At 42.0% G+C, this 19,924-nt stretch overlaps 1 protein-coding gene and 1 long non-coding RNA gene across 4 annotated transcripts in view; one reads left to right on the plus strand and one right to left on the minus strand.

Moving 5' to 3' along the window:
• Nucleotides 1-19,924, plus strand: part of SLC1A2 (solute carrier family 1 member 2) — a 171,927-nt gene that overhangs the window by 61,028 nt on the left and 90,975 nt on the right. The window lies entirely within an intron of this gene.
• The window catches only part of LOC119536167, a 56,924-nt gene continuing 52,427 nt past the window's right edge, over nt 15,428-19,924 (minus strand). The window contains exon 3 of the long non-coding RNA XR_005217366.1: nt 15,428-15,440. This is a non-coding gene — a long non-coding RNA (uncharacterized LOC119536167). The remainder of the gene's footprint in view (nt 15,441-19,924) is intronic.

Raw genomic sequence — 19,924 nt, forward strand, 5'->3', positions numbered from 1 at the left:
GTGATCAGAATATGTCTCAGAGTGGGTTTATTTGGATTTATTCTATTTGGAGTTCGCTGAGCATTTATGATTTGTGTATTTATGTTGTTTAGAAGATTTGGGAAGTTTTCCCCAACAATTTCTTTGAATACTCTTCCTAGACCTTTACCCTTTTCTTCCCCTTCTGGAACACCAATGAGTCTTATATTAGGACGTTTTATATTATCTATCATATCCCTGAGGTCCGTTTCGATTTTTTCAAATTTTTTCCCCATTCTTTCTTTTATGCTTTCATTTTCCATTCTGTCATCTTCCAGGTCACTGATTCATTGTTCAACTTCCTCTAGTCTTGTACTATGAGTGTCCAGAATCTTTTTAATTTGGTCAACAGTTTCTTTAATTTCCATAAGATCATTTATTTTTTTATTTAGTCTTGCAATGTCTTCTTTATGCTCTTCTAGGGTCTTCTTGATATCCTTTGTATTCTGTACTATGGTCTCATTGTTCATCTTTAGTTCTTTGAGTAGCTGCTCTAGGTGCTGTGTCTCTTCTGGTCTTTTGATTTGGGTGCTTGGGCTTGGGTTATCCATATCGTCTGGTTTTTTCATATGCTTTATAATTTTCTGTTGTTTTTGGCCTCTTGGCATTTGCTGAACTGGATAGGGTTCTTTTAGGATTTGTAGACCAATTGAAGTCCTTATCTCTAATTTATCAGATCTACAGCTTCGTGGAGTACACTTTCTGTAATTAACCATCAGGTGGTTTCCACGAGCCACCTGTTCTCCACAAGCCAGTTCTCCCCTGCTTTGCCTTTGTGGTGAGTGGGGGAGTGAGTCTTGTGGGGTCCAGTTGGTGTACCAAGCTTGTGTGTGTAGTTGGTGTTGCCCGCCCTGTATATGGGGCGTGTTTCTGGGCAGTCAGGGAGGAGGAGTGGCTCTAACAATCAAATCTCCCTGGTGATCCTGAAGTTTTAAAGCTGCTGCAATAGTCTAATCCTTCAGTTCAGGCCTGCCACAGTTTGTCTCTGCCACTGACCCACAAGTCCTTGGTATTGGCGTATGGCTCCTGAGACTTGCAAGTGGGTCCCTCTTCCAGGCCGTGCACCCCCTGGTCCTCTGTTGAGGAATGACTGTGCTATGTCACAGGTGAATGCCGTACCCCCAGGGCAGTTCTGGGCTGCTGAGCTGTGTAGGGAGGCTCCCAGTCTGCTGAAATGATGGCTGAATGGGGCTTTGTTAATTCACACTGCTCCACCTTCCCAGCTCTGGGACAATCAGCTGAGGTTGCAGGGAAGGCTAATGTCCATGCCCAGTTTTGTGGTGTGTGCCTGTTATTTGAAGCACTTCTGTCACACTGGGTTGTGTGGGGCAGCTCTGGGCTATGTGGCTGGCGATGGGCAGGAGTGTTTCCTGTCCACCAGGATGATGGCTGTGAGTGGACACCTCCCTTTTCTTGGGAAGTTGTGGTGTTTAGTGAAATTTCTCAGCCACTGGATTATTGCCTTTTGTCTCAGAGCTCTCTTAGTTCTGCTCTTGTCTTGACCTGCCCAAATTGCAAGTCTTTGAAGCTTTCTGTATTGGGCTTCTTAGAGTAATTGTTTTAGAAAAAGAAAAAAGGATTAAAAAAAAAAAAAAGAAAAAAAAAAAAAGGGCCCTCCTCACAGATCTAATGGGTTATTGAAATGCTAAGAGAGAAAGCAATTAGGGCCATTAAGGAAAGGTCCACAGTGCAGAGAGATCAGCTTTTCTTCGGGATTTGCATATGAGCCTGAGGGCCTGAGCTCTGCCTTTCCCTTTTCTAAGTTCAGCAGAACTCCAAAAATCCTCCGCTTTTATTTTGGAGTTTTTCGTGCTGTTTTTTTTCTATGTCTGTCTCCTCTCTGCTGGGCTGGCTGCTCTCAGATTCTGTGGTGTCTGGTCTCAGTCTATCTATGGTTGGAGTTTGGATCAGTAGAATTAGTTTCCGATAAGGGCTGCCACTGCAGTTCTCCCTTCTCCTTCCCGGAGCTGACAGCCCCTCCTCCCACGGGACTGAGCCTGGCAGGGAGGGGCACGGGTCCCCTGGCCACAAAAACTTACAGATTTCGCTGATCTCAGCAGTTCGACGTGTTCATGAGTGTTGTATGAAGTATGCTCAAAGTCAGATTGCTCTGTGGTGTCCAGTCCACGCAGTTCCTGGCTTTCTCCATTCATTTTTTAATGCAGTGAATTTTTTTGGAGTCCTTAAAATGTGTCAGCTATAAAAAGCCAAGCAAGAAATGGTTGCTACTTAGCAGAACTTTCTTTCTAGTTTGAGAGACAACAGGTAAATAGATTCTGCCATGCTGTTTTCTAAGAGACACCCCAGAAGAATCCATGAGAAGGGATCACACACCTTTCTGTTGCCATCACTCTTGTTATAGGAGCAGATTGCTAAGGCAACCGGGGCCTTAAAGGTGGTTAGCGTTGTCCTTATTTTAGAGATGAGGAATCTGAGACCCAGATTCATTTAGACCTCATTGGGTTTGGCCTGGACTATTGCAGAACCTGCCTAAGTGGTCTCCCCGCTGACTGTGTTTCTGCCTCTGCTGCATTCTACACAGGGTAGCTTGGCTCTTTGTCAAGTACAGTTGTGATCATTTCACTCCTTTGCTCCCCATTGCCTGCAGAACTCAGGGACTTCTCAGCCTGCAGTCAAGGCCTTCCACCGTGGGCTCCTTGTCCACCAGTGTCCTTCCTGTACCTGCCCACCCTCCAGGAAAAATGCACTGCTCACTGATTCTTGGCCAGGCCTTGCAGTTCTCCATCTGGCTCATGCTCTACCTGGTCTATTCTTCTGACATCTCTATTAAATCCTTTCCTTTTGTACTTGCCCTCTATTCTATTCAGTTTTTCTTGAGTCTCCCTAACAGAAAATGATCTTTCTTCTGCAACAGTTAGAACCAAGAGGCAACCTGTGTGGTTGATACTCATTTTAGTTTGCCCAGAATCCTTCTCAACACATTGCTCTAGGCAGCCGCTATTACCAATTGGATTTTACTCATGAGATGAAGTCTGCTTGTAATCCATCCTCGTCTTAAAGGTGGTGTGAAGGCCACTGTGCTAGGGAGAAAGGGTCTCAAAGCAGTCAGTGTATTGAGTTTCTGTGTCTGTCCACTGCAGATTTGGAGGCCCCTTTAGTGGAGTTAGTGTTCAAAAGAAACACTGCTATTGGGGAAGCCCAACAAAATTGCTCTTTATGACACCTTCATGTTTCTCCTGCTCTTTCTTAGGGCTTCTTTCTCTCTGACTTTTGTGAATTCTTCCTCCTCTTTCCCTTCAGAGTTAGCTGTTTTGCAAGTTCTCCTCCTCATCCTTCTTACCATCCTTTTTCTTGTCTGTTCTTTCATTTGGGAAGCTAATCTCGCCCTCAGCTTTTACTGGCACTTTGAAGCAATTAACTCCCAAATCCATGTCTCAGGAACATTTTTTCCAAGTCCAAACTCCTTCAATTGGTATTTAAGCACCTCCATGATCTGAACCTATTTATATTTCCAACTCTCTCTCCACCCTGCAGCTCCTTGCCCACAGAGCCTCTGCTGTGAGCAGATGGCCTTTTTCAATCCTGTGCCCAGGAGATGTGGGGTAGGTGGCACAAGTCCTGCCCCCACGCCCTGCACATGCCCTTGCCTTTCCTTTCTGCACTGTCAGATTAGCACCAGCCTCTGTGTCTCAGCTTAAGTGTCACTTCATCTGGAAAGTCTCTCCTGACTTCTTTATGATTTCAGAAGAGAACAAGCTCCATACACTTAGGTTCTTACTGTCTTGTACTTTCAATCATTGAACAAACATTTACTGAATGCCTCCTGTGACTCCCCAGTGCTTTTGATAGGAACCTGCCCCCGAGGAGCTCAGAGTCAGGTCACATCTTCTACCGTTAGTTACTCTGGTTTCTATGTCCTATCACCGCCACTAGACTGAACTTCTTGAGGCCAAGGATGGGTCCCCATCATTGTAGCCCATAGTCCTACGCACATACTAAATGCTCAATAAATCCTGAGTTGTCTGAAAAGTAAAGGATTCCTTGGCTTCTTTCCTGTTTGGTTTGCTGTTGACTCTATTGAGGATGTGGTTCAAAGGGAAGCTCACAAAGGGTTGGAGGACTAGTAGGAGAAGGAGTAGTCCAGGGAAGCAAAGGCAGGGAGATGTCGCTGCTTTTCACCAGCCCCAGAGGAGCAGGACCTGGGATAGAGATGGATCCTCAATGGAGAGCAGTCATGGCTAAAATGCATTAAGAGCATGGCCCAGATTTGAAGTCCAGCTCCTCTGTTTAATAACTGTGAGACTTTAGGCAAGTAACTTAATCTCTCTATGCCTCAGTTTTCTTACCTGCAAATGGGTCTTGAAATAATATCAATTCTTCAGAGTAGTTGTGAGGTCTAAATGAGTAAATGAATTAAAATGACTGTAAAGCACTTAAAACAATGCTTGACACAAGTAAGCACTTAATAAATAATGGCTATTTACTTAGATTTTCCTGGCAATGGAATTTACTGGTGATTTTCATTTTTCATTTTATATCTTTCTGTAGACAAAGTGCATACTATTTATGTAATCTGACAAACAATGAAACCTCTTCTTTTCTTTTTTCTTTTCTTTCCTTTCCTCTTCTCTTCTCCTCTTCTGTCCTCTTCTCTTCTCTTCTCTTCTCTTCTCTTCTCTTCTCTTCTCATCTCTTCTCTTCTTTTCTTTGTGACAAGAAAAGACTCTGTTGGGTAAGGGGGGCATGGTTAGACCCTGCAGGCCATTGCCCATTGTCCAGTGAGTACATTTCATGGTGCATTTGGTGGTGGGGGGAGGTAAGGTTTAGTTCCCTGCCCCCATCCCCCAACCCCCACAGTCCCTGTCATTGGTCCCCTCCCAGCCTCAATAGTCCACAACGGGTGTTACAGCCTTCCTGGATGGAGAACCAGGAATGAAATCACCCATGGGTCCTCCACAGAGAGGATGTGATCATTAGCCAGTGCAGTAGCATGAGCACAAGGCCCAGGTTTCCTCCGGACTCAGCAGAAAGCGCTGAGAACAGGAAGGTAGTTTGCAGAACCAAAGGGAGAAAGGAAAGTGGGCAAAGCTGGGTTTGCAAAAGCAGAGGCAAAGTCCACATGTTTTATGAAGTGTTTTATGGTGAAGCTGTAATTGGAACTCTGGTATTTAGCAAGAGTTATGAGGTGTGTTGGCCTTAAAACTGAGAGTCCTGGGGCAGGGGGTGGGGGGGTGGGGCATGTGTGATACTGGCAAGAAAATCAGGCTAGGTGTCATGGAGTGGAGTGCTGTGTAAATCTGCTTATTTAGGGTTATTTAAATTACTATTAATTTTTTACTCTTGGACATTCAAAACTCAATTTAGAGACCAATAAGAAATATTTGTCAGTTACTCATTCTCTACTGGAACAGAGTTGCTAAGCCTAATTCAGTGGTTCCATTCTCTTGCTACTTTCTGGAGACTTCGAGAGCTCCTAGGTCACTTCCAACTCAGAGTGTGATGGTGTGTGATCGAGTCAGAGTGCTCAGGACTCAAGAAGTCCCAGCCTTCATAGAGAGAGGGACGTGAGCAGGCCCAGTGAGCTCTTGATTGTTAGGGTTAATTTGTCAGTCCACCAAGCTAAGGCAGCAGGAATGGCCTCACATTCTTGTGGAAATTCAGAAACTGCAGATTTTTTGAAGACAGGTATGGCCTCCTGTTTGTCTCTCCTTCACCCCAGAAAGGGATGGCAGCCAGGACTCACTCTTTTGAGCCACAGAGCCATGTCAGAGGCAACAGTCTTCCATGGTTGCAGTAGAGCAAAGAATCCTAACCAAGGGTCCGTGCTGTCCCCTAAATGCATCAAGCATTCAGTCTAGAATTTTGCCTGTATACGTTATAGTGAGGAGCTCTTCGTTGCTGTTCCTAGAATATGCCAAACTTGCTCCTGCCTCAAAACCTTGGCACTTGCTGCTCCCTGTTTTAGAATACTTTCCCCAAGAGTCCACATGCCTACCCTCACTTTCTTCAAGTCATTGATTAAATGTTATACCCTGACCATCTTATATGAAACAGTACCCCATCACCTCTATTCCGTTCACCATTATGTCACTTGATTGTTCTTTACAGTAATTATTACCACATGCATTATTTGTTTGTTGGTTTATTCTCGCCCTCCTTTAGAATGCGGGCCTCTATTCCATTCACTGCTATATCCGTAGCACGTAGAACAGTACCAAGCCAAGAGTAGATGCTCAATAAATATCTATTGAATGGATGAATAAATGAATAAGTAACCTTCTTCATATTTGGAACTCAGATGAAAACATAGTAAAGTAAAAATTAAATTAAAATAAAATAAAATAAAAATAAAATAGGAAAAGAGGGTCTGAGATCTCAGTGGAGCTACTTCTCAGCCATGTGCCTTAGGTCCTAAGTATTCTGCTTGCAGTGAAATGATCACCTAAGACACTGAAATTGATGTTTAGGCAAAGCCTTCTGGGGATTTTGCAATGCTTGCACATGTATCATTAATTTCATTGATCCTGCAAACACACTAGATCTATGTGTGTGTGTAAAAATGGAAAAGTCAGGTCCCAGAACACAGATAATGGGTTTTCCTCATTTGCAGATGGGAATTCTGACAATACCGACACATCAGACTTGTGTTTGCGACTTGTTTGATGACCTTACAATGTGTCAGAGCAGGGCAGTGATGGAAGTCTGATTGCGAAGCTGGAAAAGATGTCCCAGGGGTTGAACCTAAGGTGACCAGGACTAGTGTGGAGCCAGCACCTTCTGATGCATGAGCTCCAATGAGAATGGGGTGTTACCAATCAAGGATGAGTGGAATTAAGGCTAGGAAAGGAGATTCTCCATTATTTTCTAATTTTCAAGACGAGTAAAGGGTACCACACTATTCTGGAAATTATATTCCCTTTGAGATAAATAAGGCCTTGTCTCTTCTGGACAGATTGTTTGTCTCAAGCCTAAAACTCAGAATCATTTCAGAAACAAAGTTACCTTTTGTCATTATCTATATCAAGTAACCTTGGAGGGTAAATACAGTGCACAGAGCTGATTGCCTCTCTGGTAACCTCCTTTGTAGATGGCTGCTTCTTAGTCTGGTCTTTAAAACTGTTGATATTTTCCTGCATTAAAAAAAAAAAAATCTCCTCTTCCAAACATTTTAGATAGATGACTCACCATTTTTCAAAAGAAGTTTAATTATACAGTGTGATACATGAACATAGTCTTGTTTTAAAAGTCAAATCCTACAAATATATATAAAAAGCCCCCCTTACACACCTGCTTCCCAAACCCTCCTCCATTCCCAGAGGTAGCTCCCTCAGACAGTTTCTTGTTTCTCCTTCCAGACTTTTTCTCCACACATTATAAATGTGCATGTATATATGCAATTTTAAACATACTTAAAGATATATCTTGGACTTCTTTCCATGTTAGTTCATACAGTGCTACCTTATTGTTTTTTAACATCTGCGTAGTCTTTCATTGCATCAAAATGTACTAGACTTCATTCAACCATCCCCTTATTGATGGAATTTAGGTTACGTCTCAGTTATTAACGTTACAAGCAATTATGCAAAGAATAAACATTTTTGTGCAGACGCATACACATCTGTCTAGATAAATATTAATAAAAAGAATTTGGGGGGGTTCAAAGGGTATTACATACTTTTAATTCTGATAGAAATCATCTTAATTGTCCCCCTGGTACTAATTTAGACTCCATGTTAAATTTCCCCATGTCCTTGCCAATCACAGATGTTAACTTAAGAAATACATATTTTGTCAAATTGATGTGCAAAAAAGTGTTGTTTTAACTTGCTTTGTCATATCTCCGAAGAGGTTGAGAAGTTTTTCGTATATTGCTTTTGATATTACATACCTTGGTGGGGTTTTAACATGGTTTCAAATGTTTTCATTAATGGGACTACTTTAGAAATGACTCTTCATCGCAACTGATGTTTAGAGGGTAGTTTAAATCTTGTAATACTTTCATACTTGTTGGTAAAGAGCTGCTGCTCTGTTTCTCAAGTTCCCTGCTTCTTGCCTGCCTCTCTAGCCCCTTCCCCCAGATCTCCCTTGGAGCCAGCAGTTAAGAAGTTAATGTGCAGCACTGCAAGGGAACCTTCCAGACTCCACTCGGGTGCTATCCTAGCGTCTGTTCAGATTGTTTGTGCCCTGATGTACCACTTAAAAAATATTTCAACGATCCCCTCTGCCACTCTCAACCAAATGTACCCAACTGCTGTTATACGTGAGGTTTAGCAGTTTCTGCACACTGAGAGGTTTATGGGAACGTACTGCTGATTTATTTCTTGAACTGGCCACTGCTTGCTGTCGATTTCCTAAGATTGTGGTTACATAATTTCCTTTTGACTGTAGCCTCTGCATCAAAATCTGAGAGGGCATGTAAGGGGAGTAAGATGACCCTTATGTAATTTGTTGTGTAAGAATCCAGAGGACACTGAATCTCACTTGAGTGTCTGCCGAGTTTTCTAAGAAGCTTGAAAGTTCATTTTAATGCAGTTTTATGTGGTCTCTTTCAGTCAATGAATTCTTTAAAAAGTATTCCCTTATTTATGGGATATCCCCAGGGAAGGGGGAAAGAATAAAGGACAAGTACTGACTGCTACTTTGTAGCTAGCACTTAAGAGAGGTTATTGCATCTGAATCCTCTCTACAGTTCTCTTTCCCTGTATGGATAAGGAAACTGAAGCTTCCAGGGGCTAAAGTGAGTTGCTAAGGATCATACAGCTAGTAAGTGGTAGAACTGGGCTTTGAAATCTGCTACCCATGATCTTTCTATAGAATGTGTGTGTGTGTGTGTGTGTGTGTGTGTGTGTGTGTTGGGGTGGGAGGCAGGGAGTGATTCAGAATAATGTTGGACATCTTTTTCATTTCTCATTCCCTTGAAGTCTTAAATTTTGTCTACTGGCTATAATAAAATTGATAGGGAGCTCAGAGCATTTCAGGTACTTCGAGTGCCTCTGAGGCTAGCCTGTGGCCAGCATTTTGAGCTCCGTGTCAGGGATGCTGTGACCCTGGCTGTGCCCAGATGACCAGGAGGACTTTGTGGTTGGAACTTTGGACTCCCTTAAGTCAACCTTGCCCTTTACCTTTAGCTTGGCACTAAGTGAGGGTAGATCCAAAAGGAAGAGCTCCTGTGTAACACGTTTGCTTGACACGAGCTGGTCCCATTGCTTCTTCTCTCTGCTCAAGGCGGTGACACATGAACTCATGAGCTCATGTCAGCGTGAAAGTCTGCAATGGCAAAATATTATAAAGTCTCCATTAACTAGAAAGCCTGAGTAAATGGAGTCCTGGTTCATTTAACTTTTAGGATTCCCAGGAGATGAAACCAAGAGGGGTTCATCATTAAACAGATTTTTTTTTAGCAATTTCCTATTTCTTTTTAAATCCTTACATTGGAAAAGTAATACATGTGTATGGTAAAACATTCAAACAGTGCAAACGAGTTTGCAATGACCAGTGAGTCTCTCTCACCCAAGACCCCCAATTACTCAGTTGTCCCTAGAGGGCCACCTCTATTAAGTGTACTATGATCGTTCCAGAAATATTATTTATATTCTTTGTATATACAATGAGAAGAGTGTATGTTTGTGTCTGTCATCTATCTGTCTACATAACTATCCATCCATCTACCTTATGCTTAACTCTCATCATTGAAAATCTTTCTAAAGAGTTTGAATTCATTCTATTGTCTTACTTGCTATTTTGAGACCAGTATGGGATCTTATCAATGACAAGAGTCTTGCGGCTTCCCCATGCTGCCTGTCTGAGGAACAGTCTTCATTCTAAAGTCCTCCAGCTGGTGAAAGTATAACATTGAGCTACTCACCAATCAAAGACTTCCCTGAGAGAGTTTGTTTCCATACCCTGCAGGACATTTCTCCCCAGCTTGGTTTCTCTTTGCAAAGCTGAATATGAGAAGATGCCCTATGGTTCCGGTTAGGTGGGGTTTTGTGGAATCCACGCTTCAGCAGAGGTCTCCTAACTCATTCTGTGCTACAGAGGGGTCCCAACCCACAATCCTGCTCCCCCACACTGATACTGCCTGTTCATTTACGTGGCTTGCTGGATGACTATACCCAAGCAAGAGAGTCAGCTTTCTCCCTAGCACATGTTTTTCCTGGATTTAGCGTGGCAAGAACGAAGGGCTGAAAAATGGCTATGACCAGTCCTCCTTTTCACCACTCTTTGCTATACCTTCTCCCAAATTACTTGGCATGGGAAGCCCGTACTCTAACCAGGTCTTGTCATGGGATGGTCACAAGTAGAAAACAGGATGATCCCCAAAGAACTGCTCTCTAGAGAGCAATGATATGGTTTGGAAAGTTCTCTTTTCAAAGACAGGAAAATAATCTCTTGGTTCTGTTCCAATCCTAGCCAGATCTTCTGGAGAGCTCTAGATGCTGGCCCCTTCATATTGTAGCACTCAGTCTAGCCCTAGATTCTAGCCTCTGCCACTCACTAGTTGTGTGACCTTGGGCAGATGATTATTTTCCTTGGGGCAAATAATTATATCTACTTTAAAGGGTTGTTGTGAAGGCAGGATTCTTTTCATTGCTAGTGACAGAAGCTTAACTTAATCTGACTTAATAAACAAAAGAATGTATTGGTTTATTAGCTGAAAAGTCCAGAGGTAGCTTCAGGCATGGCTGGATTCAGAGGCTAAAATCTTATTATCAGAACTCATTCTTTCTCCATCCTTTTTTGTCTTCACACACAGACAAGCCATTTCCATGCAGGCTCCTGGAAGTTCTGGACTTACACTCTAGCAGATAAGAAACCTCAGCAAAAAAGAGCTTCCCCTTATTACTATTTCCAGCAAAAGTCTTGGGACTGAATCTTGCTGGACCAACTTGGGTTACATGCCTACCCCTGAGTCTTTGTAGTCAAGGAGATGGAGTATCCTGATTGACCTGGCCTGAGATATGTGCCTACCCCAGAGATGGGCAGTGGGTCAGCCCCTCCTAAACCACAGGGACAGGAACAGAGGATGGGAGGTGCCCTGAGGGAAGGTCAAGGGGGCTAGAACCAAAAAAGGTATAAACAGATACTAGGCAGGCAAAGCAATAGGTTTGCAGCCTAGGATCTAAGTGAGAGGCCAGAAAACTTTTTCCATAAAGGCCCAGATAGTAAATATTTTAGGCACTGTGGGTCGTGCGATTTCAGTAGAAACAACTTAGCTCTGTCCTTAGAGCACAAAAGCAGCCATAGAAAATATGCAAGTGAATGGACCTGGGTGTTTTCCAATAAAATTTTATTTACAAAAACATATGATAGTCCAGGTGAGTCTTAGACTCAGATAAGAGATGACACAGGCGCAAGTTCACACAGCAAACTAGTGGCAGGTTTGGAGTTTGCAGTTGTTTCCTCAGCTCTTCTGCAGCCCTGAAGGATGCTACCCTGCAGGCATGTAGTAACACATAATGTAATTGTGCACACAGGTGCAATCAGACAATAAGTATTCACTGACTTTTGGGTCCAAACTGGGTAACATGGTAACTTAGTATTGGTAAAATTAAGCCAGTAGAAAGACCTGATTCTGGACCAATGTATATTACATGACTTGTGAGAATTCCCTGCTGCTGAGATGACTCAGATATCTGGTTTACATGCAGATTAGCAACACCCTCTCACTACATTTGAAAACAATGAATAAAATGAATAGTTACTCACTGCCTTACATGCCAACCTTTTTGCCACTATTTCTATTGTCTTGACATGCTGGCAGCCTCTAAATAGCTAGTCTTCAGGTTGGCTACATGCTGGTGGAAAGGTTTCCCTCAAATAATTTTCCTCCATCAACCTGGTCAGAAAAAGGTCTGTGGGCCCTTGTTTCTACTCTCAGTGGGTCAGATCCATTGGCCAAAGTCTTCATGATTCTGGCAGAGCCCACTCTGGGTTTTGGCTGACCAACAGCCCTGCAGTGATCTAAGAGATGGATATTTTAGAACCACAACTCTTTAGCTCTTTTGTTTTCCCCCAAATTTATTTCCAATTGTCACCTCACCCCACAGGGTCAATTACATAAATCAATGCAGAGAAAGATTTTGTTTCATGAGACAAAAATAAGCCATAAGATCTTCTGATCCCGAGTACTAAAGAGACCTCAATAAACAGACCAGAAAATTTGGGATTTGGTTTACTGTTCTTCTAAGCTAAGAGACAGCAAGCTTTTTCTGTACAGGGTCGGATAGTAAATACTTTAGGCTTTGTGGGCCATAGGGTCTCTGTGGGCTGTGATTTGCCGAACTCTACTCTAAGCTCCAGTTAGTTATCAAGAACAAATCAAAGGATGAAGTATTTGAATTGCCTGCCCAGTTACTTGAGCATGGTCTTTAAACACATGGGCTTTGGAGTTGAAAGGATGTAGGTTGAGCTCTGTGGTTCTGCTGCTAATTCGGTGATTTCAGGCATGTAAGGAACCTTGGTCCCTTGTCTATAAAATGATACAAATAATACTCTCCTTGTAGAGTTGTTGGGAGGATTAAGACAAGAAAGCACAATGCTGTTATACTTACGTAAATGATGGCAGTATAATCAATAGTATTATTGATAATCAAGTCCATTGGGTGAAAGGATCTATTTGATAGCATTCGATTACTGAATGGAACTATCTGGGTCACCTTCAAAGGGAACTTGATGGAGAACACTAAGAAACTTTTTTTCAGGATCTTCTGTGGGGGAAAGTCTGAGGAGACTGGATCAGATATGCTTTCCTAGGAATCTGGTGCTAACTCATGACAGATTGTCCTCCTTTCTTTGAAAAATGAGGCCTTACATCATTCAGAGGAAAATCTCAAATTAGAAATCTTTTTATAACATTTCCTTCAGCCATAGAGTTAAGCCCAATGGCATGTCCTGGCTTGGGATTGTGGGCGTGATCTGAGAACCAGTGAGGAGGTGTGATTCAGAGTCCAGAGGAGCCCGGGGACCTTGCTAATTAGTTCCCAGTGACTTCATCCTGCTGCCCTTGATTTGGCACCTGCTGTTACTGTGGCTGAAGTTTAAAAGTATTTGGTCTGCAGCCACTGTAGGCTCATCTTCCTGGGGGAATGTAGCTTTCAATAAAAATGCAATATGAGTGTTTGTGAATAATTATCAGTGAGGTTGAGGTTGGTGAGCAAAAAGAATGAGAAAGTTTACTTGAGAGTGTAAACAAGAATAAAACAAAATAAAACAATACCCTCCCTTGTCTACAAATGCACACAAACACTGCCTTGGACAATTCAAGGTAAGATGTAGTAACTACAGGAACACCTGAGAATGTTATTCTCCTCTTAAAGTTCCAGGTTCTTGCAGCTGCCATGCTTGCATGCAAGGGAATGGGTTTTGGAGAAAGACAGACCAGCCAGTTCTGCCCTTTACGAGCCATTTGACAATGGGCAAGTTACTTAACCTTATTTCCTCATCTGTAAAATGAGTAATAGTCACTTCTCACATTGTACAGAATGTCTGTCTTAAGAGATGCTGCAAATAACTGCATTCCAGACGACCTGTACAGGCTGTGAGTGCAACTCACCACATCTGCACGCCCTGCCCCCTAACCCCCTGCCCCACTGTGGACTTGTAAAGAAAAGGCTGAAGTCATCTCAGCATTTTAGCACATGCTGAGTTATTACTCTAGAGAGAGCTAAACCTGGAGCCATTGATCACAAGCAGTCCTGCTGAGAAGATCATGAAAACCCTACTCTGCCCCCTGTAATCTGCTAGTCAGTCATTGATTATTCATCATGCACTGACTCTGCCTGCTCCAGGAGGAAGGTGAGATCACAAGTCATTTGCTTTTGATGTTTTCACACTTGTCCCTTGGAAACTTTTCTTGAAGTTGTAAATTAGGTGACATCTTTAGTGACAACAATGAGATTCATACTGTTAAGTCATACTACACCTACAGGGTAGCCTGGCAAACAAATATTCATTCCTTGTTTGGGGATTTAATTTAAGCACATGGGGAAAGCGCTCATCTATGCAATGGTGGAACTAGATGGGACAAGGGCTGCTAACTTAACAAGAGCCAGACAAAAGATAGTTTCTTTTCCTCTCCACACTTTTTTCAGAAAATCAACGTGAACATACGTGATGACAAATGGTAATTGACCCTTGGCCTTGGTGCCAAGAAGACAACAGGGGCTAATGGGGACTGTGGCAGATTGGAAAACTCATTCCTGACCTAGAGGATGGCCACTTCCCAAGTCTAGCTGATCGTTGCCACTGAGAAACACTCAGTATAGCTTGATCTTTCAGTATTTTAAGAGAAGGGTGATATCTGGGGTTTAATAAGAAAACTACCAGTCTTTAAAGGTTGTCAAATAATAAAATTTTAAAACAATAACAACCCTGCACATCTCTCCAGTTGTCAAGTACTCCTGTAGACTGAATGGGAGAATTGGGGGGGAGGGGAGAAGTTGAGGGGGAGAAAAAAAGTGGTTGGAGTCACATCCCAAAAGTTGTATATAGCATTTATTGTGACACCCTTCAAGTGAAAATGTTTGCCTATTTCATTCGAGTTTTATTATGTGCCTTAGATGCTGCTTACTAAAGGCAGGAAAATGGACACCTTTAGTACTTTTCAATAACAAAGTTGAAACAAAGAGTTTTGTTGTTAAGAAAAAAATAATTTGTTAGCAATTTACTTGAATTTAGTTGTTGCAAAATAAATGAGGTTTTAGAATTAATTTCTAACTCTTTATCATTGACATTGTTAAATTTACTTTTTATTAAGCATAACAATAAAATAATTCTTACCTAAAGAGGGTGTTTTAGTTTCCTAGGCTGCTTAAAGCAGGTACCATGAAATGGGTTGGTTTAAACAATGGGAATTTATTAGCTTACAGTTTGAGAGGCTGAGAAAATGTCCAAATCAAGGCATCATCAGGGAGATACTTTCTTCCTGAAGACCAGTTGCTGGCGATCTTTGGCTCCTCTGCCTCTGGCAAGGCAATGGCGGCATCTGCTAGTCTCTCCTTTTTCTTCCAGGTTTTGTTGCTTTCAGCTTCTTGCTTCCCTGGCTCTCTCTTCTCTCTCTCTCTCTCTGTATTCATTCCATTTATAAAGGACTCCAGTAAGAGGATTAAGATTTATCCTGAATGATGTGGGTCACACCTTAACTGAAATAGCCACATCAAAATTTCCTACTTACCATGGGTCCATACCCACAGGAATGGATTAACTTTAAGAACATGTTTTCCTGAAGTACATTCAACTTCAAACCCCAGAGGGTGACTGGATTCCGTGACTTTCTCCATTATTTTTGGTGCAACAATATAGAAAAAGTTCAATTTTCTTAGCAGCTGAGAAAGAATACTTGATAAGCTGCATGGGGACAAGCTGTGAGACTCACTCTAAGGAGCGTGCTTGATGAACAACAGGTGGGCAGTTGTTTGACAATCCATCAAGGGTGTGTTTTCTTCAATGCACTAAGGAAGCTGAGGGTGAGAAATGAGGTAAGAGAGAAAGAGGAGATGAAATAAGCTTCAGCGGCAGAGAGATTCCAAAAGGAGCTGAGAGGTCACTCTGGTGGACACTCTTACGCACAATTTAGACAACCCTTTTTAGGTTCTAAAGAATTGGGGTAGCTGGTGGTAGATACCTGAAACTATCAAACTACAACCCAGAGCCCATGAATCTTGAAGACAATTGTATAAAAATGTAGCTTATGAGGGGTGACAATGGGATTGGGAAAGCCATAAGGACCAAACTCCACTTTGTCTAGTTTATGGATGGATGTGTAGAAAAGTAGGGGAAGGAAACAAACAGACAAAGGTACCCAGTGTTCTTTTTTACTTCAGTTGCTCTTTTTCACTCTAATTATTATTCTTGTTATTTTTGTGTGTGTGCTAATGAAGGTATCAGGGATTGATTTAGGTGATGAATGTACAACTATGTAATGGTACTGTAAACAATCGAAAGTACGATTTGTTTTGTATGTCTGCGTGGTATGTGAATATATCTCAATAAAATGATGATTAAAAAATAAATAAATAAATAAATAAAAGAAAAAAAAAATGTAGCTTATGAGGGGTGACAATGGGATTGGGAAAGCCATAAGGACCACAATCCCCTTTGTCTAGTTTATGGATGGATGCGTGGAAAAATAGGGGAAGGAAACAAACAAACAAACAAACAGACAAAGGTACCCAGTGTTCTTTTTTACTTTAATTGCTCTTTTTCACTTTAATTACTATTCTTGTTATTTTTGTGTGTGTGCTAATGAAGGTGTCAGGGATTGATTTAGGTGATGAATGTACAACTATGTAATGGTACTGTGAACAATCGAATGTACGATTTGTTTTGTATGACTGTGTGGTATATGAATATATCTCAATAAAATGAAGATTTAAAAAAATGAAAAAAAAAATGAAAAAAAGAAAACAAAAAAGAAAAAAAATGGAAAAAAAAAAAAGAAAGAAAGAATAAGGAGGCTTCTGAGTCGCAATCGGGAATTTCCTCCATGATATATTGTTACAGGGAAACAGAATGATGCTAGGATTGACTTGAGTACAGCATGCTATGCTATAGTAGAAAAAGTGTGCTTGTGCTTGCATAGACTCAAGAAATTGGTGACATAGTTGCCTTTGGATGGGAGATGTTTTGCTGTGTATCCTTTATATCTGTGAATTTTGTACCTTGTGAATGTATTACCTTTCAAAAACGATGTTATAACCTGAAAAAAAAAAGAGAGAGAAAGAGGAGAAAATCTCTGGGGAGTATGGGAAGGAAGAACAAAAATGCTTACCATGAAATTTATTATATATTGGCTGGATGGCGTGTGATGTAACTCCTGGATGGTATATAATCTACCAATGTAATCTGAAATACAGTGTTCCATTTTTGGCAATGGATTGTGGAGTTGGATCTGTTCTCAGGGAAGGGACTGTGGCTAATATGTGCTGAGTGTGGCCTCAAGGTCAATGGGGAATTGGTGGGTAGAGGAAGGAGGCCAGATTGTCCATGGCAAAAAAAGCCTGCCACTTCTGTGTTACACAAAGTCAAACCCTAGGATTGACTTGAGTCCTGGAGTTTAGATCCAGGGACCTCATTTCATAACACTGTAATCCCTATTATCATTTTTTGTTCAAGCTCTTAATTCAATCCACCAGTTTTTACTGAACATCTGTTAGGTGCCCACTATTATACATGGCATTACATAGAGGATTCAAAGACAGGGCATAATCTTTGTCCACAGGAGAAGTCACTGGCTCAGGAAGAAACCACACTCAGCAGTAAATTTAAGATTTTACAAGTGTAGCAGGATTGAGCTCTTCTTCCAAAGTACTTGGAATGAAGAGTTTTACTTCAGTCGCTAAGGAGTCTAGTGGTATTGGTGATTCCATGGCCAATGTACCAGACCATTACCACTTCCAGGATTGTGGTGCAGTTGGAATGACTTTAGAAAGTGCCTGAAAGCAAAGTCATGAATACTTATGGTAATTAGAAGTCCTGGTTATTGGAGGTTAGTTGGAGCTTCTGGTGGACTTCCAGGCTGAGGAGTTTTGTGCATCCTTTCCTGGAGCTTTGTTTGGGCTCTCATCCAAAGCCATATGCGTAGGAGGAAACCCTCACCCAATGCTTGAGCAGAGAAGGCTCCTTCCACTCATTACCAAAGGCACCTCTCACATCCCGTAGACTTGGGCACCTGCCCCCCAGTATCTCCATGTCATTAGTCTCTGCACCATAATGTAACCAGGCACAGGGGTGGATGTAGCTGTGAACAAGAGCCATTGCCCTTCCCTCACATAGCCCAAGTTCTAGTGAGGAAGGCATTCAGACATTAAGCAAATAATATGAATGTGATGAGATGTGCAAAACAGGGTGTTGGGGCATGAAAAGTAGATGGGAGCCCAAGAAAGCTTATTCAAAGGGTAATTCAAAGGAGCAACATCAACAAACCAATTATTTCAGGTTCCAACATATGAAGTAAGACAATTCTGTGAACTATACCATGAACTACGTCTCTCTCTTAAAAAGAGAGAAAAAGGTAATGAAAGAGGGTGTATTCTACAGTGTGGACTGTGCCACATCGATACAGAACAACTGAGTCAACCAGTCTTGATAAACCGCCATCCTGAGATGTGCACATTCTTCTCCTAATGAGGAATTTTCCTAGTAAGAGAATTACCCATCAGTGTTGATTGGATGGCTCAGGTTATATCAGTTATAAGATGAGCATTTCAAACTAGTTAAGAAGTGATTGGCATTAATGGTCAAATCAGCAAGGACTGATTATTTAGATAATTGATAAGCTCCCACAAATCTAGTGGCTCATTAGAAAGAACGAAAGTAAGAAAAGGCAGAAGTACCCAGGGAGGCCCTGAAAAGCTTCCTTGGGTGATAGGAGCCATTTAGGGCCATCATGTTGCCCAGCCTTTAAAAGCATGTTGTTAGCTAAGGAGAGAAAGAGCTTACTTTAGTCTGTCTTTACCAGGGGCAAAAAGAAGTGGAGAAGGGTAGTGTCTCAGTAAGGGATTCTGAGAAGCAAGTATTTGACCAAGCACATCACCTCTCTACCACAGCTCTAGAAAAAGGAGAGGAATGGGTATTGATAGGAAACTCAGTACCTACCACATTGCCTCTCATGCTAGTTGCAAACATCAAATTAATGTAGAAAATATCTGTCATAGGATTTGATACTGTATTAGTTTCTTATTAAGGCTATAACAAATTGCCACTAATTTAGTGGCTTAACTCAACACAAATTTATTATCTTACAATTTTGGAGGTCAGAATCCTGAAGTAGGTCTACTGGCCTAAAATCAAGGTGTTGGCAGGGCTGCCACCCTTTCTGGAGGCTTGAAGCAAAATCTGTTTCCTTGCTTTGCCAGCTTCCAGAAGCCACAGGCATTCTTTGGCTCCCATCCCCATTCATCCATCTTCTAAACCAGCGACGTCAGGCTGAGTCTTTCTCATGCTGCCATCTCTCTCTCTCCTGCCTCCCTCTTCCACTTATAAGGACATTTACTTTTTTATTGGACTCATCTGGATAACCCAGGATAATTTTCCAATCCCAATGTTAGCTGATCAGCAAACTTAATGGCATCTGCAACCTTAATTCCTCTTTGCCATATAATAGGACATGTTTATAGGTTCCAGGGATTAGAATGTAGATATCTCTGGGGGGTGATAGGGGTGTTCATTACTCTGCCTATCACCTGTACATAATAAAAAAGTCAAGAAATGATGTCTATTATTTTTGTTACTAGTACTCCCTAGTAATTCTTTTGTAAGTGTGACATTAGCTACTGTCCTTCATTCTTCAAATGCAGGCCTGAAACTGCAGCTCGGGTGGATTCTCATGTGCTTGCAGGTGAGGGCTAGAAAGCCTGCCCTTGATTGGCTCAGGAGAGCGTGGGTGTGGCCAGACCTCACCTGGAAGGTTGCTTCCCTCCCTAGGAAGCACATTGGGAGGGATGTGCAAGGTTTGGAGGGCTGCGGCCGGGATGGTGAGGAACCTGTGGAGGAGAAACCCAGGGCAGAGAGGAGAGCTGCCCTCATATATCTGTAGGACTGGTGGACGGAGAAGGGGTTAGACTTTATGTTTTGTTGTGATTAAAAACATAGCACCTTTTTCAGGTAGACCTAGGTACCAATCCCAACTCAGCCACTCACCAGTGTTCTGACTTGGTGCAAATTAAATCACCTTTCTCTGGTCCAGTGTTTTCATATAAAGAAGGAATTATAACAATATCTACTAATGAGAGTGTTTTGAGGAGTCAATGAGATCATGCACTTAAACTGTCTAGTACATTGCCTGACGGTACCTATTATTTTTAGGTGGCTCCACAGGGTAGAAAAATAACCAGTGGGGTAAAAGCTACCAGGAAACAGATTTAGGCTCACCATAAAGGAAGATGTTCCTAATAGCCAGAGGTGTCCAGTGGCGAGAGGGTCAGACACATACAGTAAAACGCTT

This window comes from Choloepus didactylus, chromosome 6 (assembly GCF_015220235.1).
Source record: "Choloepus didactylus isolate mChoDid1 chromosome 6, mChoDid1.pri, whole genome shotgun sequence".
Classification (NCBI taxonomy): Eukaryota; Metazoa; Chordata; class Mammalia; order Pilosa; family Megalonychidae; genus Choloepus; species Choloepus didactylus.